Source organism: Schistocerca nitens, chromosome 9 (genome assembly GCF_023898315.1).
Source record: "Schistocerca nitens isolate TAMUIC-IGC-003100 chromosome 9, iqSchNite1.1, whole genome shotgun sequence".
In the NCBI taxonomy this organism is placed as follows: Eukaryota; Metazoa; Arthropoda; class Insecta; order Orthoptera; family Acrididae; genus Schistocerca; species Schistocerca nitens.
The window spans coordinates 136,942,639-136,965,652 of NC_064622.1; the positions used below are offsets into that span (position 1 = coordinate 136,942,639).

The following is a 23,014-nucleotide window of genomic DNA, read 5'->3' on the forward strand; positions in this document are numbered from 1 at the left end:
TTTCCTGGGCTTCTAAGTCAACGCAGTTAAAAGATACGGCAATTTATATGAAGCATCTCTATAGTCGTTTCATTAACTATCAGGGCTGGTATCCACTTTTATATTTCTGAACAACACCACTTGGGTGTCGGTGCTCCTATAAATTAAAACAGAGCGCATGAGGGCTACACCTGGCAGACATGCAGCTATAGTGATATTTCAATATTAAATTACCATATCTGATTTGTATGTCATATTCAAATCATTTTAACATTAGCTAGGTACATATTAAGAGTTTAATTTGCTGTAGAAAAGCAATCGTCATAGCCTAAACAGTGTGTTTCAAAAAAATGGCTCTGAGCACTATGGGACTTAACATCTATGGTCATCAGTCCCCTAGAACTTAGAACTACTTAAACCTAACTAACCTAAGGACAGCACACTACACCCAGCCATCACGAGGCAGAGAAAATCCCTGACCCCGCCGGGAATCGAACCCGGGAACCCGGGCGTGGGAAGCGAGAACGCTACCGCACGACCACGAGATGCGGGCAGTGTGTTTCACATTTCATGTCGACTTAGTAGATCAAGTTTTACATAGGAACACATCTCTGGAAGTTCGACACATTCGTTTCGAAATCAGGGCCCCTAGCTCAAATTAATACATTTATCCGTCTCCATCATCCTAGAAAGTTTATAACATCATCACGGAATCGCCTTGTATACAGGGTGGTCCGTTGATAGTGACCGGGCCAAATATCTCATGAAATAAGACGAAACTCGTCTAGCTTGAAGGGGGAAACCAATGGCGCTATGGTTGGCCCGCTAGATAGCGCTGCCATAGCTCAAACGGATGTCAACTGCGCTTTTTAAATAGGAACCCCCTTTTTGATTACATATTCGTGTAGTACGTAAAGAAATATGAATGTTTTAGTTGGACCACTTTTTTCGCTTTGTGATAGATGGCGCTGTAATAGTTACAAACGTATAAGTACGTGCTATCACGTAACATTCCGCCAGTCCGGACGGTATTTGCTTCGTGATACATTATCCGTGTTAAAATGGACCGTTTACCAACTGGGGAAAAGGTCGATATCGTGTTGATGTATGGGTATTGTGATAAAAATGCCCAACGGGCGGGCGTGTGCTATGTATGCTGCTCGGTATCCTGGACGACATCATCCAAGTGTCCGGACCGTTCGCCGGATAGTTACGTTATTTAAGGAAACAGGAAGTGTTCAGCCACATGTAAAGCGTCAACCACGACCTGCAACAAATTATGATGCCCAAGTAGGTGTTTTAGCTTCTGTCGCGGCTAATCCGTACATCAGTAGCAGAAAAATTGCGCGAGAATCGGGAATCTCAAAAACGTCGGTGTTGAGAATGCGACATCAACATCGATTGCACCCGTACCATATTTCTATGCACCAGGAATTGCATGGCGACGACTTTGAACGTCGTGTACAGTTCCGCCACTTGGCACAAGAGAAATTACGGGACGATGACAGATTTTTTGCACTCATTTTATTTAGCGACGCGGCTTCATTCACCAACAGCGGTAACGTAAACCGGCATAGTATGCACTATCGGGCAACGGAAAATCCACGATGGCTGCGACAAGTGGAACATCAGCGACCTTGGCGGGATAATGTATAGTGCGGCATTATGGGAGGACGGATAATTGGCCCCCATTTTATCGATGACAATCTGAATGGTGCAATGTATGCTGATTTGCTACGTATTGTTTCTACGGATGCTACTACAAGATGTTTCACTGCATGACAGAATGGCGATGTACTTCCAACATGGTGGATGTCCGGCACATAGCTCGCGTGCGGTTGAAGCGGTATTGAACAGCATATATCATGACAGGTGGATTGGTCGTCGAAGCACCATACCATTGCCCGTACGTTCACCGGATCTGACGTCCCCGCAGGTTTCTTTCTGTGGGGGAAGTTGAAGGATATTTGCTATCGTGATCCACCGACAACGCCTGACAACTTGCGTCAGCGCATTGTTAATGCATGTGCGAACATTACGGAAGGCGAACTACTCGCTGTTGTGAGGGATGTCGTTACACGTATTGCCAAATGCATTGAGGTTGACGGACATCATTTTGAACATTTATTGCATTAATACGGTATTTACAGGTAATCATGCTGTAACAGCATGCGTTCTCAGAAATAAGTTCACAAAGGCACATGTATCACATTGGAACAACCGAAATAAAATGTTCAAACGTACCTACGTTCTGTATTTTAATTTAAAAAACCTACCTGTTACCAACTGTTCGTCTAAAATTGTGAGCCATGTGTTTGTGACTATTACCGCGCCATCTATCACAAAGCGAAAAAAGTGGTCCAACTAAAACATTCATATTTCTTTACGTACTACAGGAATATGTAATAAAAAATGGGGGTTCCTATTTTAAAAAAAAACGCTGTTTGTATCCGTTTGACCTATGGCAGCGCCATCTAGCGGGCCAACCATAGCGCCATCTGGTTTCCCCCTTCAAGCTAGACAAGTTTTTTCGTTTGTCGCTTATTGCGTGAGATATTTGGCCCAGTGACGATCAATTGACCGCCCTGTATACACACATTTACAGGTACCAGTGCCCGTAACTTTGACGCTCTGTAGCGTGGTTGTGTGACGTTTCCGGACATGTATTCCAACGTAGAACGTGATCTACTAAAAGTCCCCTCTACAACCTCTATCGGATCTAATAGCTATAAATATTTTGTGTTTATATTCACAGTAATGTCCCAGCCACGCGGAAGGCAGATCTGATAAAAAGAGAACTTTTGTCATATGGAGAGGAGAATCAACAAGCCACGGCCCTATATTAAATTCTCCAAGTCGCGGCACTTTCTGAAATTATGAACCAACAAACGATGACTGCGGCAACTGCAAGATCACCAAAAGGAAAATGCTTCACGTGCCCACGTTTATAAGACAGAAGAGCGGTCAATCCTTTTCCAAATACTACACATGTGAAGAAGATAGTGACACTATTTGGGAAGAGTATTCATTTAATAAGCAAATATTCTTGTGTGAATCAGTAAAATTGACAGTTAAGTTATTTGACTCCGGAAAATCCTGACATAATTCATAATATCGTATTCCATATTCTACTGAGATATATTCACAACATCATAATAAATACCTTGTCATTCATTCTGCGTCAAAAACCGCTCAAATCTATACAATATTTGATGACTAACTGACAACCTCAGCTGCCGACAGGTGTTGTTGTTATACCTCGATGTGGACAGCTGAAAATGTGTTCCCCGACCGGGACTTGAACCCGGGATCTCCTGCTTACATGGCAGACGCTCTATCCCTCTGAGCCACCGAGGACACAGATGAATAGCGCGACTGCAGGGACTTACCCCTTGCACAACAACACCTGTCGGCAGCTGAGGTTGTCAGTTAGTCATCATTTATTCCAGGGAAAAGCTGCACGGTCATCAGCAGTAACTGTTCTTTCGAGAACAAGTTACTGTCTAAAAAAAAAAAAAAAAAAAAAAAAAAAAAAAAAAAACTATACAATATTTCTTTAATACCAGCTTATAGCAGTTGTTTTGAGCCAGACGTCTCTCAGATACTTATCATCCTATGCTTGTCCAACACCTCATGCATCCATGGGCTAATTCAATTCTTAGTAGGTTCAGCTATTATAGAATAACTCGGCATACCTTGCGTAGAAAGGGATTGAGAATAATTTCGTGATTTTTGGAATTTATAGCAGTGTTTTCATGTGCTCTATAACTTTGGGATTCTGGGGCATGAGCCCACGTGGCTCTATTGCTGTGACTAGAGTCCTGAATAAATCGTGTACCTGATTACGAGCAGTGCATATGGCTTTAACAATCCGTAGTTATATTAATAAAAGGCCAGTTTGTTTTGTGCAGATTTGAGTAAGTTGTCTTTGTGCATGGTTGGTAACCGATACCATGTGCTTTGTTCGAAAGATGGTGCTTTACTAATATATGCATGCAAATGAACCAGTTTCCCTGCTTAAATAAATTCTCGTGCTTTATTGTTTGATTTCATGGTCTTTCTTGTTATGAATCTTTTTATATATTTTATCGCTTTTTCTTTGCAGTGGGTAGCCACGTGGCTACTAGTGAATTTCGGTATCTCCTAACTTTTGGAAGAACTGTTCACATTCATTGTTCCATTCATTGTTCTTCATTGCAATGCTGCATAATATTTTTATAAATAGGAAATGAATTTCTGTTAAAGTATCCGACCATCGAAGCTAGTCTCTCTCTAACAGAATATAGATCTTATTCCCTTTACTAAATTATAGAACAACTTCTTTCTCTGTGATCAATGGTTAGTCAATGTGAGCATGGATAATCCATCTCTCCCAACGCACTACCGATTTCAAAGGACCATGTTATTCTCGTATCGATTTCAGTTCATTTTACCAGCAATATTCAGTACCAACACTATAGTAGGTCAAGTTTTTTCTGTTAAATATACGTTTATTCGTGCGTTTCTATTTTTAAATATTTAACCTTGAAATAAATGTATAGTAAAACGCATTGCTAATGTTCTATAACTCACCCGCTATTTATCCAATTACCTATCGAGAGTCTTCCAAGCCATCTCAGCTCATACATGTATGAATGTTTGTGTATCTAAGAGCATTTCCCAAGCTGATTCTCGTACAGAATTAATCAAGAATTATCAAGGTACATCAAGATTACATTAAGTTGTCCTGAATTGAGGCCTATTCACGAACTTTTTTTTAAGCATATGCTCACTAGTTCCATATGCTCACTGTTAGTAAGTAGTTGATCAATTCAGGTGGCGACCCGAGATATGTTCTCTTATAAATTCCCAACTGAAATTCGCATAATAATGTACCATGCTACGTAACAGAATAATTTTCCCTTAGCCAAGCTAATTACATAATTAAACAAGTACGTTACACTCAGCGAGCCTGTGTTCAGAGAAGTAATATTCCCATTCGTTACCCGATAGCCTAGTACCTCTATTATCGTTGGAATTTTCTAGTGTAGTAGTTAGATCGTACGTTAGATCGAGAGAAAATTACTGTACAAATCCAAATCGTCCTGGCTGCACATGATTTCCGTATCGTGTTGAGCAACGGGCTTCTGTACGTTGATATTCTGCCGGTAGCTGTTGCGTGTGAAGAGTTAAGTTAATGTGTGCTTACAACTGGGCAGGGAAAGGAGATTTGTTTTTGTCTGAAATACGTTAGAAGTCGTGTCCCTTTTTCTCTCGCTCGTCTAAAAGCCTGAGATATGGATACCCGTAGTCGATCCAAAAGCGGTGCAAGAAGGAACAACAATGAGAACAGTGGAACAATAATGGACATGGCGTGTACGGAGGAAGCTATTTCAGAAAGTATGATGACGAAAGAGACCAACAATGACGGAAGCGCTCTTAGTGGAACACAATATCCGATATAAGATAACGAAAGATAACGAAACTGAGGCGCAAACAGCAACAACAGTCCCTAGTGAGGCAGCTATTTCAGAGAGTACGGTGATGAAAGAAATTTCAACATCTTCAGTATCGGAAGCGCAGATAGCGGAGTAAAATACCCGATAAATGATAACGAAACTTAGGCGCAAACGGGGATAAATGTCCCTAGTGAGACGACAAGCTCGCTAAATTTTAAATATGCTCTGCATACACCATCCACGGGAGGGTATAATTCGAGCCGAATTACACCCGCTCCACGGGCGAGTGTCGACGGGTGCACACGAGTAAGAAATGGGCAAAGCTCGACAGTAACTGAGAATCTGAACCTTTAATTCTTACAGGCTGTCCGTATGATGACAAAATACGACTCAAAGGCAAGGCAAGCAGAATTAGAAGAGAGGAGAACAGCAAGATAAGCGGAATCAGAGAGCAGGGCAAAGGCAAAAAGTAATAAAAACCGGTAACGTACAGTTAGTGAAGCAAGACTTCAAAATTTAAATAACGTAATTACATTGAAGCACCAACGAAACTGGTATAGGCATGCGTATTCAATACAGACATATGGAAACAGGCAGAATACGGCGCTGCTCTCGGCGACGGCTGCAACGGCAGGTTATCAGTATTTAAATGAGTTTGAACGTGGTGTTACGCCGCTTTCACACTATACGGTTTTGACCGTACGGCAAAAAGCCGTACGGCTGTAGGTGTGAAGAAATGTATGGCGCCTTTCACATTATACGGCGACGGCAAAATGCCGCTGCCGTGCCGTGCTGCAGCCGTGTCTTGCCACTACAACAGACGGTCGCCGTACGGCAAGTTCGACAACAGTGGCCTACGTGACTAAGTGCATGCTTTCACACTGGACGGTTTTGAGCCGTACGGCGTCGACTAGTTCGTTGTAGTGTCGTTTTATTCATTTGTGTTTATTCTTGTTTACTGAAAAGTGTAGAAGAATGGATGAAATTGATACTGAACTTTTGATAACCTTGGTGGAAGTAAGACCTGTTCTGTGGGACAAAACTCTAGATGCGTATAGAGATCGTATTGCTACAAAGAATGCTTGGCGGGAAGTTTGCGTAGCACTGAAGCAAGATTTTGATGAGATGGAAGACAAAGATAAAAATGCGTTTGGTAAGTATTTATTTAATATATTAATATTACATTTAATACGTTTTAAACAGTTTTTATTTAACGTTATAAATTTTATTCTAAAAGTAAATCGTTTGTTTATAAGTAAATTACTGCTACCAGTCACGTTTTTTTTGTTTTGTTTATATTTTGCACGACGCGTTTCGGGAAATAATTCCCATCCTTAAGTGCGTTTTTCTCTAAGTTTTCATCATGTGTGGTGTCTTTTTATGTGTCAGGTCTTGCATTCTGTTTTCTTTACTGTAATTTATAAGAGAAACACGCACAAGACCTCACAAATAAAAAAACACTACACATAATGAAAACTTAGAGAAAAAAACGCACTTGAAGATCGGAATTATTTCCCGAAACGCGTCGTACAAAATATAAACAAAACGATTAAAAACGTGAGTGGTAGCAGTAATTTATTTATAAAGAAAACTATTTACTATACAGTCGCAGGCTTTCACAAACAATCTACAAAAAGGAAAAGGCTTGTTAATTTATATCTTTGACATCTGCCATGACACGCTTCCAGCATTTGTCATAAAATATTTACAAAGAGTGTTCCTTATGGCGTTGGCTGTCAGTCCTCCTCTTATGTTGGCATCTTGGGCTAAGTCTTCCAAACCAGTGAAGGATGTGGTGTCTTCAATTATAAATCCATCTCTCTGACGTACAAAATTGTGTAAAACAATGCAAGCTTTAACCATTTTTACTGCAAAATCTGGATGAACATTTAAAGGTCGGTGAAACAACCGCCACTTATTGGTGAGGATGCCAAAAGCACATTCCACATACCTCCTTGCTCTGCACAAACGGTAATTAAATACACGTTTCTCAACTGTCAAGTTTGTTCCCCCAAAAGGCCGGAGCAAATGCGTGTGTAGGCCAAATGCTGCGTCTCCCACGAAGAAGTAGGGTACTTTTGGACCTTCCGTACCAGGCAGACATTGGACGTCTGGAAATTCCAGGGAATTACTTTCTATTGACTTCCATAAACTGGACCGTCTGAACACTGAAGAGTCACAGTCTTTGCCATAACTTCCTACGTCGACATAAATGAACCTGTAGTTGGAATCCGCTACAGCCATCAGAACCACAGAAAAGTATTCTTTGTAATTGAAGTACATTGATCCGCTATTAAATGGGGCAGTAAGACGGATATGTTTTCCATCCACCGCTCCTAAGCAGTGGGGGAAATTAGCAGTACGTTCAAATCCAGCCGCTATTGATTCCCATACCTCTTTGGTCGGTCTTTGTATACATTCTTCCCGCAGTGATGACCAAATTGCTGTGCATACATCATTAACCACTTTACTTGCTGTAGAAATCCCAATTCTGTACTGGAAATGTAAGTCAGTGAAGGAACAACCGCTTGCCAGATACCTGAACAAAACGAAAAAAAATCAGTGACATTTAGTTTGCAGTGGACATTTTTTGTTACAGTTTTGCTTTTTTCTATACAAAATTAAAATGTTTTCATACAGTTTTGTTTTCTTTTGATGTAGGTATAGAAGTAATACGGAGGTGGACCAATCTACGAGACTCCTTTGTGAAGTCAAACATAAAAATTCAAGCTGCGAAAAAAAGTGGCTCAGCAGCAAAGAAAATGAAAAAGTATGTATATTCTGATCAGCTGCAGTTTCTAAAAAAGCTGTATGATGCTCGAGAGACGGAGGACAGTTTTCAATCGGAACGCACCGCCAGACTGGAAGAAGATATAGAAACGCAGGGCTCCGTCGAAAATACTGAGAATGTTTCTGGGCCATTTGATACAGCACCCACACAACAAACATCCAAAAGCGAGTGCCATACAAACAGAAAACATAGAAAACCTGATGCAATCGAAATGAAAATATTACGAGCTCTGGAAGAAGACAAACCTTGCAGCAAAATGTCATTTTTACTTAGTCTGAAGCCTCATCTGGAAAAATTTGATGAACAGGATTATCTTCAGTTTCAGATGGGAGTCCTCAAAGTTATAGAAAATATATATGAAAGGAGAAATATATTGACAGCTCAACCTCCTCCATTTACCCATTACACACCTCCCATGCCCTATAATAATAGATTTCAAGCTTATTCTTATTCACCTATGGAAAATGCTGCTCCAATATCCTCTTACCATACGCATCAGATTCGTCCTCCTCCAGCTGCACCAAACCCAACTACTTTTCTCGAACAACCATTACAGACTTCTCAAGGTCGCAGTTCTTATCAACGAATTAATAAAGTGCCACCACCATACCCTTCGCCTTCCACAAGTAGCCATGAAGGCCCACCATCAACAACGCAGTTCTACAACGTTTTTGCAGAGAGCCTGTCGCCACAAAGTGACAGTACAGTCAGTCCTGCTACAAACTCTTTGGTTTCAACTGCTGATATTGATATTGACTTTTCTACTTCATAATCTGAGCGTAATAAAAATGTAAAACACAAATAAATAAGTAAATAAACAGAACTAGTTTTTATGTATTAAATTACCTTAACGTGATAGCCAGCATTTGAACAGGTTGGATGCAATTGCGGAATTGTGTGTTTTGTCGTTGTAACACATCCTTTAGTTTTCTATGTAATTCGTCAAACGAGGTAATAGACATTCGGAAATAGTTAAAGAATTTATTTCCGTCGTTCCTCAAATCTTCAAAGAGTGTATAAAATAAACCCACTTCGTCTCTTCTCTGGTTAATGGGGTGTACCCACAAAAGACGACCTTTTCTTTTGCGGCGACGATGAAGCAACCACAAAGCAACAACTCGTTTACGGTTCATCTTGATACACACATTAAGCAAACTGAATAGACACCAACAACTGGTCACGTCAAAAAGCCGTGTAATGTGAAAGCAACACAGGCACGGCTAAAACTCGTACGGCTTTTTGCCGTACGGTCAAAACCGTATAGTGTGAAAGCGGCCTTAGAGTCAGCTCACGAGACCAACGACGACTGAAGAGAATCGTTCAACGTGGCAGAAGTGCAACCCTTCCGCAAATTGCTGCAGATTTCAATGCTGGGCAATCAACAAGTGTCAGTGTGCGAAACATTCAACGAAATATCATCGATATGCGCTTTCGGAGCCGAAGACACCCCCCCCCCCCCGCCCCTGTATCCTTGATGACTCACTACACAAATCTTTACGCCTCGCCTGGGCCAGTCAACTAGAGATGGGTCGAACTCGTTCATTCCCGTGAACTACTTCATTCATTTCACTCTTTGCCGTGGAGCGTTCAAATGAAGTAGTTCATTCATAAAGAACGGGAGCCTAGCGAAGTTGTCCAGTTCGTCGCTCAGCCGCGGCAACGCTCGCTTCGCCTCGCTCGTACAATAAAGCTTCGTAATACTCCATAATTTTACCAACAGATGGCCGAACTATGCAGTAACGTGCAAGCAATGTTTTACGTTCTTACAGCGCCGAGTTAACTTAAATAAAGAGCATGGCCGAAGGGGACAAAGGAAAGATAAACAGAGAAGCCTGTCACACATAAAGAAGGTATTACATTTAATCTTGCTCGTCATTTTCTCATGAAGCACCCAAAAAAGTCTTTCTCTGCCAAATGAAACATTATTTGTTGTATTCATGGACTGAAAACTAGGGCTACCAACGAAATGCAGTCCAATTTTATGTTCCTTTTAAAATTTAATACAAAATAGAATAGGTATGTTTACCACTGTCACAAAGTCTATACAGCTACGTTAAGTAATTATTCAGAAGTTTTCCTGTAGATTTTATTTTTGTTGAGAATAATAACCCTCCAGATTCATAACGTAAACTGTCATTGGTACGATTTCAGGTAAAAATCCCTCTTTCAGTGTCATTAATAAACCTTTTATTTTCATGTTGGCTGTGCGTGCTCACACAGCCAGCCTCTTCGTTTGTATCTTAAAAATATTCAGTTGTCTGTAAGCGCTGCCAACGGTAGGCTACCCGTAGACGCGAAGTTTAAATGCCCAAATAGTCACGGGTAATGATGTCAGCACTGCAGGAAGCAGCTGACGCTGCCTTCCTCTCGCCCCTCACCTCCCCAACCCCTCCTAAACTTATCGTTCCCCACAAACACCGCGCGATTCGTCGACAGGCAGTAGAGGGTGGACTGAAGGGAAGGGAGAATGAGTGACGTAGCGACGATGCAGTGGGAGAGGCAGAGGGGAAGAGAGTGAGTGAACTAGAAAAAAGTGTGGAGTTTGAAGAGTTTGAAGTACCAGTTCATTGAAATTGAGTGGTTAGTTCACACTTCACTGGAGTGAAGCGTTCATTTGAACGACTCATTCACGAGCTCCCCGTCACTACAGTCAACACCGACATTGGACTGTTGACTGGAAATATGTTGCCTGGTCGGGCGAGTCTGGTTTCAAACTGTATCGAGCGGGTTGACGTGTACGGGTATGAAGATAATCTTATGAATCCATGGACCCTGCATGCCAGCAGTGGACTGATCAAGCTCGTGGAGGCTCTGTAATGGTGTGGGGCGTGTACAGTTGGAGTGATATGGGACCCCTGGTGCGTCTAGATATGACTCTGACAGGTTACACGTACGTAAGCATCCTGTCTGATCACCTGCATCCATTCGTGTCCATTGTGCATTCCAAAGGACTTGAGCAATTCCAGCAGGGCTACAGAGTGTCTCCAGAAAGTCTTCTGAGTTTAAACACTTCCTCGGGCCACAAAATTCCGCAGACATGTATTGAGCACATCTGGGACGCCTTGCAACGTGCTGTTCAGAAGAGATCTCCACCACCTCGTACTCTTACGGATTTATGGGCAGCCGTGCAGGATTCATGGTGTCAGTTCCCTACAGCACTACTTCAGACATTAGTCGAGTGCACGCCAGGTCGCGTTGCGGCACTTTGCGTGCTCGCGGGGACTATGCACGATATTAGGCAGGAGTACTATTTTCTTTGTCCCTTCATTGTAAAACTGAGGTAGATGCAGCTATTGAACAGGAGGGAGCAGGGCTAGACTGAAGACTCGATGCGCTCGAAAGAGAGCAGACGAGGATGAGTGAGGCCATTAAATTGAAAAGTGACAATCTGGAAGCGGAATTTTACGCCCTGAGGACGAAGTCTGAGGTCTCTGTGGCTCAAAATGAGTGCACAGAGTCCGTAACGGACAAGATAGACAAGAATATTGCGGCCATCCTCTAATAACAGGAAGCATGTCAAGTCTCGCAAATCGAAAACAAGAACGAAAATAAAAAACGTAAAGACGCGATAGCAACGGTCACAGAGTGTATGGAGGAATTAACGGCTCCAGCTAAAAGAAATACTGGGCGCGCACGAAAATGTGCAAGTAGAGAAAATAATGAGAGTGTCGGGTGTTACGGAAGAGAGAGGTATTAGGGCTGTTCGAAGAAATACCGACAGTAGATGGGAGTGAATCACGGAACCCTACGAGCTTGCGCCCCGCCAGGAAGTGCTTAGTTTCGATTACACTTTCAGTGCGGAAGGTCGAGGTTATCAAAAATTTGGTAAATGTGCTTCACCTGCGTGGCTGTACAGAACAGTTCCAATGTCCACTTCCATCTACTTGGTCAAATACCTACAAAATCGAATTCGTATGTGGATTTCTGGAACGCAAAACTGTAAGGTGTCAGGCAAATCCAACACCTTCCATGAAAACCCTGACATGATAGCAAATCCGACAGTATGCCACATAGTTCCAAATAAATTCTGACATTAAATTAACCAAAGTAATACGATCAACGAGTGGGCAAATGGAATACCACAGATTAACACAAGAACGCCTAAATGCATGTCATACTTTCCCACCGTGAAACAGACACAGTTCCGAGGGGAGAAACGAGAACAGAAGCCGATAGCAGAGTCGTGTAGGCTAGGAGGCCCTACGATAAGGGACAGACACCCACGTCGCCAGCCCACCGCCAAGACCACCCCCAGCCCATGTTAAAACATAGAGCCCTCCAGAAGAACAGTATAGATCTTACGATAACACTAAAAGGGCCACACCAGCTGCAACTTTTAGCGTGAGACTATACGCATCACTGTTACGTAGCAAACATTAAAAACTTTGCCCCACCATGAAAAGTATAACGTTTCTCATTGGACAGACAATTTTTGTAGGCGGAGCTTAAGGTTAACATTGAGACCCTGATTGGTCAGTTGAAAACACAGCCAGATAGCTTTTCTTAAACCAACTTCGGTAAATTGTAGTAAGGAGAAGTTAGAGAGGAGTTGCTTCCGAGACGGCGAGGTGTGTGGAGATGCGCCGCCCGCCGCCCCCTGACGCTGACTAACCACCGACAAGGTAATGAACGCACGCGATGCCGCATAAGAGCGCATAAGGCTTCACTCAGAACTGCAGAAGTCTCATATGTTACACCTCTTTTTACGTAATACTAGTGTCGATCGTCAATTAAACTTCGTGGTATTCACATTTGCTATTAGAAGTTAAAATCTGAAACACGATGATTTTTCTGTTATATAATTATTGAGAAGCCACATCAGCCACTGTAATTTACGACAAGTTAAATAAGTAATTAAAGATAATTGAGGGTCACTGTAGACCATTTTGATAGTTTTCTCTTTTATGAAACTTAAACCTAGATTATAGATGTGATATGGCATAGGTCATCCTTCGATCCGTTATAGAACTTGGAAACCCATTCAGGGAATATTCGTTCACATTTTTGTTGGACACAGTTGGTTTTTATCATCCTGTATTAAAATACTTCCTTTTATCAATAGCGCAATTTATAAACAATGTTTTGTGAGTAGAATAAAAATTCCAATGGTAAACTTAACTACTTTCTCGACGTTATTTTACCAGCTAACTAAAAATAAGAAAGCCTTGAACCCCTTCCACTAAATTTAATTAGTATTAAGATTCTCTTTTAGCCGGCCGAAGTGGCCGCGCGGTTCTGGCGCTGCAGTCTGGAACCGCGAGACCGCTACGGTCGCAGGTTCGAATCCTGCCTCGGGCATGGATGTGTGTGATGTCCTTAGGTTAGTTAGGTTTAACTAGTTCTAAGTTCTAGGGGACTAATGACCTCAGCAGTTGAGTCCCATAGTGCTCAGAGCCATTTGAACCATTTTTTTAAGATTCTTTTACAGGGAGTGCAGTGGAGTTGACGCTGAAATCATTAAGTATTTGATTATATCATCGCTAGTCTCACTGAACTCTTATGAATTCTACATGTCATGTGTGGTCTGGCGTCTCCTTACCAGCATCAGGTCCCAGGTTCAAACTAGTCAATTCCCTAAAAAACACGCTCAGAGCGTCGTTGCGCGAAAGTGGTAGGGAGACACTAGTTAGAACAAACAAACACCACGCAGAATGTTAGAAAACATTAATCCAATGAGGTCCGCGGAACGTGCGCCACAGTGCGGGAATTTCATGGCGTGTTCCTCGCGGAAGCGGCGCAAGACTCGGTAAAACATAGGATAATCAGCCTGCCTAATCTGAACCAATTATAAACCAGTGTCTTTACCACCCGTTCAGCCCCGCGGAAATGATGCGAATTTGGTTGACAAACCTGTCCACACATCTTCGTCACATGATTCTTGCTGGTCGCTGTAAGGACGACATAGATTCGCTTAAATCATTATTACAAAATGATTCAGGCGAATGTGGACAAGCCGAAGTACAGGCACCACAGAATACCAACGGAGCACAACCACGAGATTCCAGTCGCGTTAGGAGCAGAACCAGCCAAGGCAACCGCGCGAGGTGAGATGAGAGGCCCACCCTGTCAGCATAACTGGGGGAACGCAGGTCCTTGGAACGAGGGAGAAGCGAAAGGAGGAACGATGGGAACCGATCGAACTGCCAGGGGAACGAAGACAACAGATCGATTTAGCAGAGGAACGAAGGCAACAGGTCGAACTGGCAAAGCAGCAATAATGAGAACCAGAATTCGAAGGGGAACGAAAGAGATGACCGAAGTGATCGCGTAGTCATAGAGCCGCTATTGAGATTAGGTCGGCAAATCCTCGAAATAAGCAATACCATAAGCAAAAAAATATTTTTTTGCCAACCGTTAGCCGACTGCATGTCTGTTCGTCTGTTAAAACTCCTTTTTTTTTTTTTTTTCAGGAACAGCTTGACGTATCCAGCTGAAATCTATGTCACATACTAAGGTCAATGGTCCCCCACCGTTATAATGAACGTTAGCTCCTAAGTCCATGCAGTCACATGATAAGGCCATTTATATCACACATTTTGACTCTCGCAAACTCACTCATCAAAACCTGCAGGATACGTTCCGTTGATCTAGAATTATTAAATTCGTTCAACAGTCTAACGGGTCAAGAATCAAGGTTTCACAGTACAAGCAAAAGAAAAAATCCAAAATTGTTAATTTGCAATTATATCACATAAAGCGTATTTTTGTGCCGTTAGAACTTACTCTGCAATCATCATCCGTCAAAAGACTAATCGAAAAATATTGCTGCACGGAAATATAAAATATAAGTTCTAGTCAAGATTTAATACGTAAGTAACAAATATTTTATTACATCTTCTCTCTCTACTCCGCGCTCGCTTCTTTTTGTATAGAATATTAGGGCTAGTCTCAGGAACTATTATAGAGAGATTTTGGTACTGTCTTGGAATTCCCGGGACCGATGCCGCGTCAGCATCGATATCGATAACAAACAAAAATCGTCGGGTTCGCGGAGATGTATGAAGAATCTACTACATAATAAAGATTGTACAGAACCCTTAGTGCGCGAGTCCTGTTCACACTTGGCGCTTTTTTTCCCTACTAGAAACACTTTTAGTCTCATCAGTGTTCTGACCTGACATTTTGGAGAATTTATGATCAAACTGTAAAACGGCTGCGCGTTTTCGCCTGGCCTGTCGCGTCCAAGTTGCATCTGGAGCATCCCCAGAACCGTTCTGCAGGACTCTGCCAAAATAGCAGGACTCCACTTCCACACTTATCTCTCCTCCATGACGGCAATATGCTGATGATATCGCTTGCTGAAAGCAAGGGGAAACTACAGTCGTACAGTTCTAAGCAAAGAAGGGAAAGCAGAAAGGTGGAAGGAGTGTATAGAGGGTCTATACAACGGCGATGTACTTGAGGACAATATTATGGAAATGGAAGAGGATGTAGATGAAGATGAAATGGGAGATATGATACTGCGTGAAGAGTTTGACAGAGCACTGGAAGACCTGAGTCGAAACAAGGCCCCGGGAGTAGACAACATTCCATTAAAACTACTGACAGCCTCGGGAGAGCCAGTCCTGACAAAACTCTACCATCTGTTCAGCAAGATGTATGAGACAGGCGAAGTTCCCTCAGACTTCAAGAAGAATATAATAATTCCAATCCCAAAGAAAGCAGGTGTTGGCAGATGTGAAAATTACCGAACTATCAGTTTAATAAGTCACAGCTGCAAAATACTAACGCGAATTCTTTACAGACGAATGGAAAAACTGGTAGAAGCCGACCTCGGGGAAGGTCAGTTTGGATTCCGCAAAAATGTTGGAACACGTGAGGCAATACTGACCCTACGACTTATCTTAGCAAATAGATTAAGGAAAGGCAAACCTACGTTTCTAGCATTTGTAGACTTGGAGAAAGCTTTCGACAATGTTGACTGGAATACTCTCTTTCAAATTCTAAAGGTGGCAGGGGTAAAATACAGGGAGAGAAAGGCTATTCACAATTTGTACAGAAACCAGATGGCAGTTATAACAGTTGAGGGGCATAAAAGGGAAGAAGCGGTAGGGAAGGGATGGATACAGGGTTGTAGCCTCTCCCCAATGTTATTCAATCTGTATATTGGGCAAGCAGTAAAGGGAACAAAAGAAAAATTCGGAGTAGGTATTAAAACCCATGGAGAAGAAATAAAAACGTTGAGGTTCGCCGATGACATTGTAATTCTGTCAGAGACAGCAAAGGACTTGGAAGAGCAGTTGAACGGAATGGACAGTGTCTTGAAAGGAGGATATAAGATGAACATCAACAAAAGCAAAACGAGGATAATGGAATGTAGTCGAACTAAGTCGGGTGATGCTGAGGGAATTAGATTAGGAAATGAGACACTTGAAGTAGTAAAGGAGTTTTGCTATTTGGGGAGCAAAATAACTGATGATGGTCGAAGTAGAGAGGATATAAAATGTAGACTGGCAATGGCAAGGAAAGCGTTTCTGAAGAACAGAAATTTGTTAACATCGAGTATAGATTTAAGTGTCAGGAAGTCGTTTCTGAAAGTATTTGTATGGAGTGTAGCCATGTATGGAAGTGAAACGTGGACGATAAATAGTTTGGACAAGAAGAGAATAGAAGCTTTCGAAATGTGGTGCTACAGAAGAATGCTGAAGATTAGATGGGTAGATCACATAACTAATGAGGAGGTACTGAACAGAATTGGGGAGAAGAGGAGTTTGTGGCACAACTTGACAAGAAGAAGGGACTGGTTGGTAGGACATGTTCTGGGGCATCAAGGGATCACAAATTTAGCATTGGAGGGCAGCGTGGGGGGTAAAAATCGTAGAGGGAGACCAAGAGACGAATACACTAAGCAGATTCAGAAGGATGTAGGTTGTAGTAAGTACTGGGAGATGAAGAAGCTTGCACAGGATAGAGTAGCATGGAGAGCTGCATCAAACCAGTCTCAGGACTGAAGACAATAACAACAACATCGCTTGCCATGATCCATCATAAACTGTTCCGCAGTGTTCAGGGAAGAAAGCACAGGTCACACCATTTCTACGGGTAGTAGAAGTGATCCACAAAACTACCGCGCAATATCCTTGACATCAACTTCTTGCACCATACTAGAGTATATTCCAAGATCAAACGTAATGAGTTATCTTGAACAGAATGACCTCCTCGATGCCAACAGGCATGGATTCCGAGCACATAGATCACGTGAAACTCAACTTGTTCATTTCTTACAAGGCATTTAGGGTAGATGCAGTAGTTCTTGATTTCCGAAAACCATTTGACTCAGTATCACATCGTTGCTTATTATGAAATGCACGATCGTATGGTACGTCAACAGAAATTTGTGACTGGAGTGAGGATTTTTTTGGTAGAGAGGACGTAGAACGTTATCTTGCAGTGTCATCGAGAGATGTAGAAGTGACTTCGAATGTGTCGCAGGGAAATGTGTTGAGATCCTTGCTATTCATGTTATATATTATTGACGTTGCGGAAAAGATTAATAGTAACATCGGACGTTTTACAGATGATTCACCTATCTATAATGACGTACCGTCTGAAGGAAGCTGCATAAATACTCAATCAGATCTTGCTAAAATTTCAAAGTGGTACAAAGATTGGCAACTTCCATAAAATGTTCATAAATGTAAAATGGTGCACTTATCAAAACGAAACACCGTAGGATCGTATGACAATAATATAAATGAGTCATAACTGGACTTGATCAACGCATATAAATACTTGGGTATAGCACTTTGTAAGGATGTGAACTGAAATGATCACATAGTTTCAGTCGTGGGTAAATTAGGTGACAGATTTCGGTTTATTGGTAGAATAATGGAGAAGTGCAATCAGTCTATAAAAGAGGTGGCTTAAAAATCACTCGTGCGACCCATCCTAGAATTTTGCTCAAGTTTTTGGGACCCACACAACATAGAACTAACATAGAATAATGAATGTATACATAGAAAGGCGGCGCGAATAGACACAGATTTGTTCGGCCAGTGAGAGTGTGTCGTAGAGATAGATGCTGAAGAAACTTTTCTGGAAGACTCTTGAAGATAGACGTAAACTATCCCGAGGAAGACTACTTACAAAGTTTCACGAACCGGATTTAACAGATGGTTCTAGGAATATACTATAATCCCCTGCATATCGCCCCATTGGCATCGTGATGACACGATTAGAATAATTACAGCACCATGTAAACAATCATTCTTCCGGCGCACCATAGATGGAAGGGGCGGGAAAAAACCACAGTAAATGGTACAGTGGGACGTACCCTCTGCCCTGCACTTCACAGTGATTTGCAGAGTATAGATGTAGAAGTCGAGGAAATGTACTTCAGAGGCACGTTCTAGCCACGGTTTCCGTAACAAGTTTACCGAAACACTCCTTATGATGTTGTGGTCTTTTATTTTCTATTAAATTGAAACAATCGTATTTAAAGCTTTCCCAAGCGGCATTCTCATCGCCACGTAAGATTTCATCAAATTATTTGTCTGTGACAGGCTCTCTGATTATCCTCTTTGCCTTTTAATTCACTCAATTGCGCAAATTTTTATCTAAATTGCTTATAGGCCTCGCCTTTACGATTCATTTTCTTTACATATTTTTTCATGGGTTACATAAAAATCACTGTATTAACTGAAGGAAGGTGCTGAACTGGTATGATCTGATCGTTGAACATTATTTTTACCACTTTATTACATTCTTGTCATACGTAACAATTATGCGTACGTTCCGTGATGAGGACTGGGCTCACTTACTTTGAGTAATTACTGAGTAACGTCATCCCGCATATGGCTGTTAAAATATTTTATTTCGATTGCAGTTTCAACATATTGTCATTGCCAAGCATCGAGGAATGTGAAAGCCCACTCTACGGCTTTTAAGTTGTATTTCGTTAAACTCGTAACTCACGAAGTGTGATCTGCCAGACAAATTTTTGAATTCGCTCTCCAGGGTTAGTTCTGGCGCCGGCCCCTCCAATGTTGTTAGGAAGAAGCTGGAAGGCACTGCAAATGGGGCAAACAACCCACTACAAAATTATCATACTAACATCGAAAATATACATTTTTATTTTTCAGTCTCTGCCCTCCCTTCTACCAACTTGTCCTACGATGGCCTATGTCCCATTGTTACAAAGAAACATTAAAACTATTCAACAAAATATCATTTTTATCCGAAGGTACAATAGCCCTTTCGGTAACAGTCTTGCTTTTGTTTCTTTTCATAACAACACTTTGTGCTATCTTAGAATCAGGAAACGTTGTCAAAAGGTCAACTGCATTAAAATGAAGCTCTTGAGCTGCTAGGAATCCAGCAGTTTTAAGCTCGGCTTCCGTAGTTAGTTTGTTGTGCGTTGTTTCGTGTCTTTAGACAAAACTTCGCAGAAGTTGCTTATGATTTTTGATTGGTACCACACACAGCAAAGGACTTGGAAGAGCATTTGAACGAAATGGACAGTGTCGAAAGGAGGATATAAGATGTTCAATGGACAGTGTCGAAAGGAGGATATAAGATGAACATCAACAAAAGCTAAACGAGGATAATGGATTGTAGTCGAATTAAATCAGGTGATGCTGAGGGAATTAGGTTAGGTAATGAGACATTTAAAGTAGTAGATGAGTATTGCTATTTGCGAAGCACAAAAAACTCATGATGTTCGATTTAGGGAGGATATAAAATGTAGACTGGCAATGACAAGAAAAGCGTTTCTGAAGAAGAGAAATTTTTTAACATCGAGTATAGATTTAAGTGTCAGGAAGTCATTTCTGAAAGTATTTGCTTGGAGTGTAGCCATGTACGGAAGTGAAACATGGACGATCAACAGTTTGGACAAGAAGAGAATAGAAGCTTTTGAGATGTGGTCCTACAGAAGAATGCTGAAGATTAGATGGGTAGATCATGTAACTAGTGAGGAGGTACTGAACAGAATCGGGGAAAAGAGAAATTTATGATACAACCTGACTATCCCCTAGCTCACGAGGTGACTTTTTGTAACGTATACTATTAGGTGTGTTCTCTGCGACCCCTATCTTTAAACCAAGATTTAAGCTGTAAATCATTTCAAAATTTAATTTATATTGTATAACATTTATGGTTACAACTATATAAGTGTTGTTTAAATATTTTTTGTTGATTTTGTTGCACTAAATGAAGCCCACAGAATTTTATTTTTGCATCAAGCAAAAATCACTTTTGTGAAGCTTTTTCAATAGTACACAAAACGAACTGTTAGAGTACTGAATTTTACGTTCTGAAAAATTATGGTATCTCTGTAGAAAGCAAATTTTTGCACAAACCTAATTTCCGGTGTTTAAACTTGCATATAAAAACTGAACTCGATAGCCGAAAACGGAAAGGCTGAAAAATTAATATTCAGTACTGAAATCTACATGTTTCTTCACCACCACTCAGAATACATTTAATTTTAACTAACACTAAGTATTTGTTGGAGAAACAGAATGGTCCTCTTGTTTGCTAGAAGAACGGTGATCACTAGCTGTTGAAAAATAGTTGACTTCTTAGTCTACTTCTTGTTCTATATCATTGACATCATTCTCCATCCACTGACTAAAAATTTCATCGAACTTAGAGGTGTAGAATTGTCATACTGTTGCTAACACATTTTGTACTGAACTGACGAAAGCAGGTGCGTATTTCACGAAGTGTGGTCTAGGAGACCCGATCATATGTCAACGACACATGTCAGCAAAAACCAAACAAGGCGATAAAGCAACTGACAATAATAATTTGTAGGGTTTGTGATTAAAAGAGGGTAGGAGGGAGGCGTTAGGGCCGGCCGGAGTGGCCGCGCGGTCTTGGGCGCTACAGTCTGGAACCGAGCGACCGCTGCGGTCGCAGGTTCCAATCCTGCCTCGGGCATGGATGTGTGTGATGTCCTTAGGTTAGTTAGGTGTAATTAGTTCTAAGTTCTAGGCGACTGATGACCTCAGAAGTTAAGTCGCATAGTGCTCAGAGCCATTTTTGAGGCTTTAGGAAAAGTAAAGGGACGAGAGAGGCAATTCTGACGTTACGGCTAATAATGGAAGCAACGCTAAAGAAAGATCAAGACACTTTCATAGGATTTGTTGACCTGGAAAAAGCGTTCGACAATATAAAATGGTGCAAGCTGTTCGAGATTCTGAAAAAAGTAGGGGTAAGCTATAGGGAGAGACGGGTCATATACAATATGTACAAGAACCAAGAGGGAATAATAAGAGTGGACGGTCAAGAACGAAGTGCTCGTATTAAGAAGGGTGTAAGACAAGGCTGTAGCCTTTCGCCGCTACTCTTCAATCTGTACATCGAGGAAGCAATGATGGAAATAAAAGAAAGGTTCAGGAGTGGAATTAAAATACAAGGTGAAAGGGTATCAATGATACGATTCGCTGATGACATTGTTATCCTGAGTGAAAGTGAAGAGGAATTAAATGATCTGCTGAACGGAATGAACAGTCTAATGAGTACACAGTATGGTTTGAGAGTGAATCGGAGAAAGACGAAGGTAATGAGAAGTAGTAGAAATGAGAACAGCGAGAAACTTAACATCAAGATTGATGGTCACGAAGTCAATGAAGTTAAGGAATTCTGCTACCTAGGCAGTAAAATAACCAATGACGGACGGAGCAGGGAGGACATCAAAAGCAGACTCGCTATGGCAAAAAAAGCATTTCTGGCCATGAGAAGTCTACTAATATCAAATACCGGCCTTAATTTGAGGAAGAAATTTCTGAGGATGTACGTCTGGAGTACAGCATGGACTGTGGGAAAACCGGAACAGAAGAGAATCGAAGCATTTGAGATGTGGTGCTATAAACGAATGTTGAAAATTAGGTGGACTGATAAGGTAAGGAATGAGGAGGTTCTACGCAGAATCGGGGAGGAAAGGAATATGTGGAAAACACTGATAAGGAGAAGGGACAGGATGATACGACATCTGCTAAGACATGAGGGAATGACTTCCATGGTACTAGAGGGAGCTGTAGCGGGCAAAAACTGTAGAGGAAGACAGAGATTGGAATACGTCAAGCAAATAATTGAGGACGTAGGTTGCAAGTGCTACTCTGAGATGAAGAGGTTAGCACAGGAAAGGAATTCGTGGCGGGCCGCATCAAACCAGTCGGTAGACTGATGACAAAAAAAAAAAAGATTGTTTAAACAGTTCACAGCTCAGCTGCCGGTGTAACCACGTGTAATGAGAAATCCCGCACTACAGGAAGCACCAAGCCGAAATCCATTGTTAGTATTAAGCCAAACTGCAATGGTCACACAGAAGTATAATTAACTTTACTGCACAACAAGGTATCTCCGTGGCGCGTATATCGTCCTTAAAGTCAGAGTGGTTGATCGTTGTGCATGTGCTTCGTAATCCCTTCATAGTAGCCTACCCCTATAGGATGCAGAGTTGATTTGTTTCCCAACGGTTTCTCGCTCAGAATTATCATGTTTTAGCGTATAATCCTTCACTTAGGATTATACATCATACAGAACTTAAAATTAATGGTTTGCGTATGATCTTCATCACCAACCTAACAATCCTGACCCCCCACCCAATTACCTTCCAAAAATCGGCACCCCTATAATATTTTGCTGTCCGTTGCATTACAGCTTTCTTTCTTTATTGCTGACACGTGCTACTCACGCGTGTTGGTCTCCTACACCGCGCCTAATGAACTACCTATCTATTTTCTTCAGTGTTGTATAAAATGAGCTCGAAGGAACGTGTCGGTTTTAACGATCTTAAGATTGATGAAACACTTAGTCCGTGAATGGAAGATGATGTCAGGGTTATACATTAAGAAAGAGT

General features: G+C 41.6%; 1 protein-coding gene and 1 non-coding gene across 2 annotated transcripts in view; both read right to left on the reverse strand.

Moving 5' to 3' along the window:
- Positions 1-23,014, reverse strand: part of LOC126203409 (uncharacterized) — a 44,741-nt gene that overhangs the window by 11,169 nt on the left and 10,558 nt on the right. The window lies entirely within an intron of this gene.
- On the reverse strand, positions 3,263-3,336 carry Trnat-ugu (transfer RNA threonine (anticodon UGU)). Its single transcript has one exon. It is a non-coding gene; the product is annotated as a tRNA-Thr (tRNA).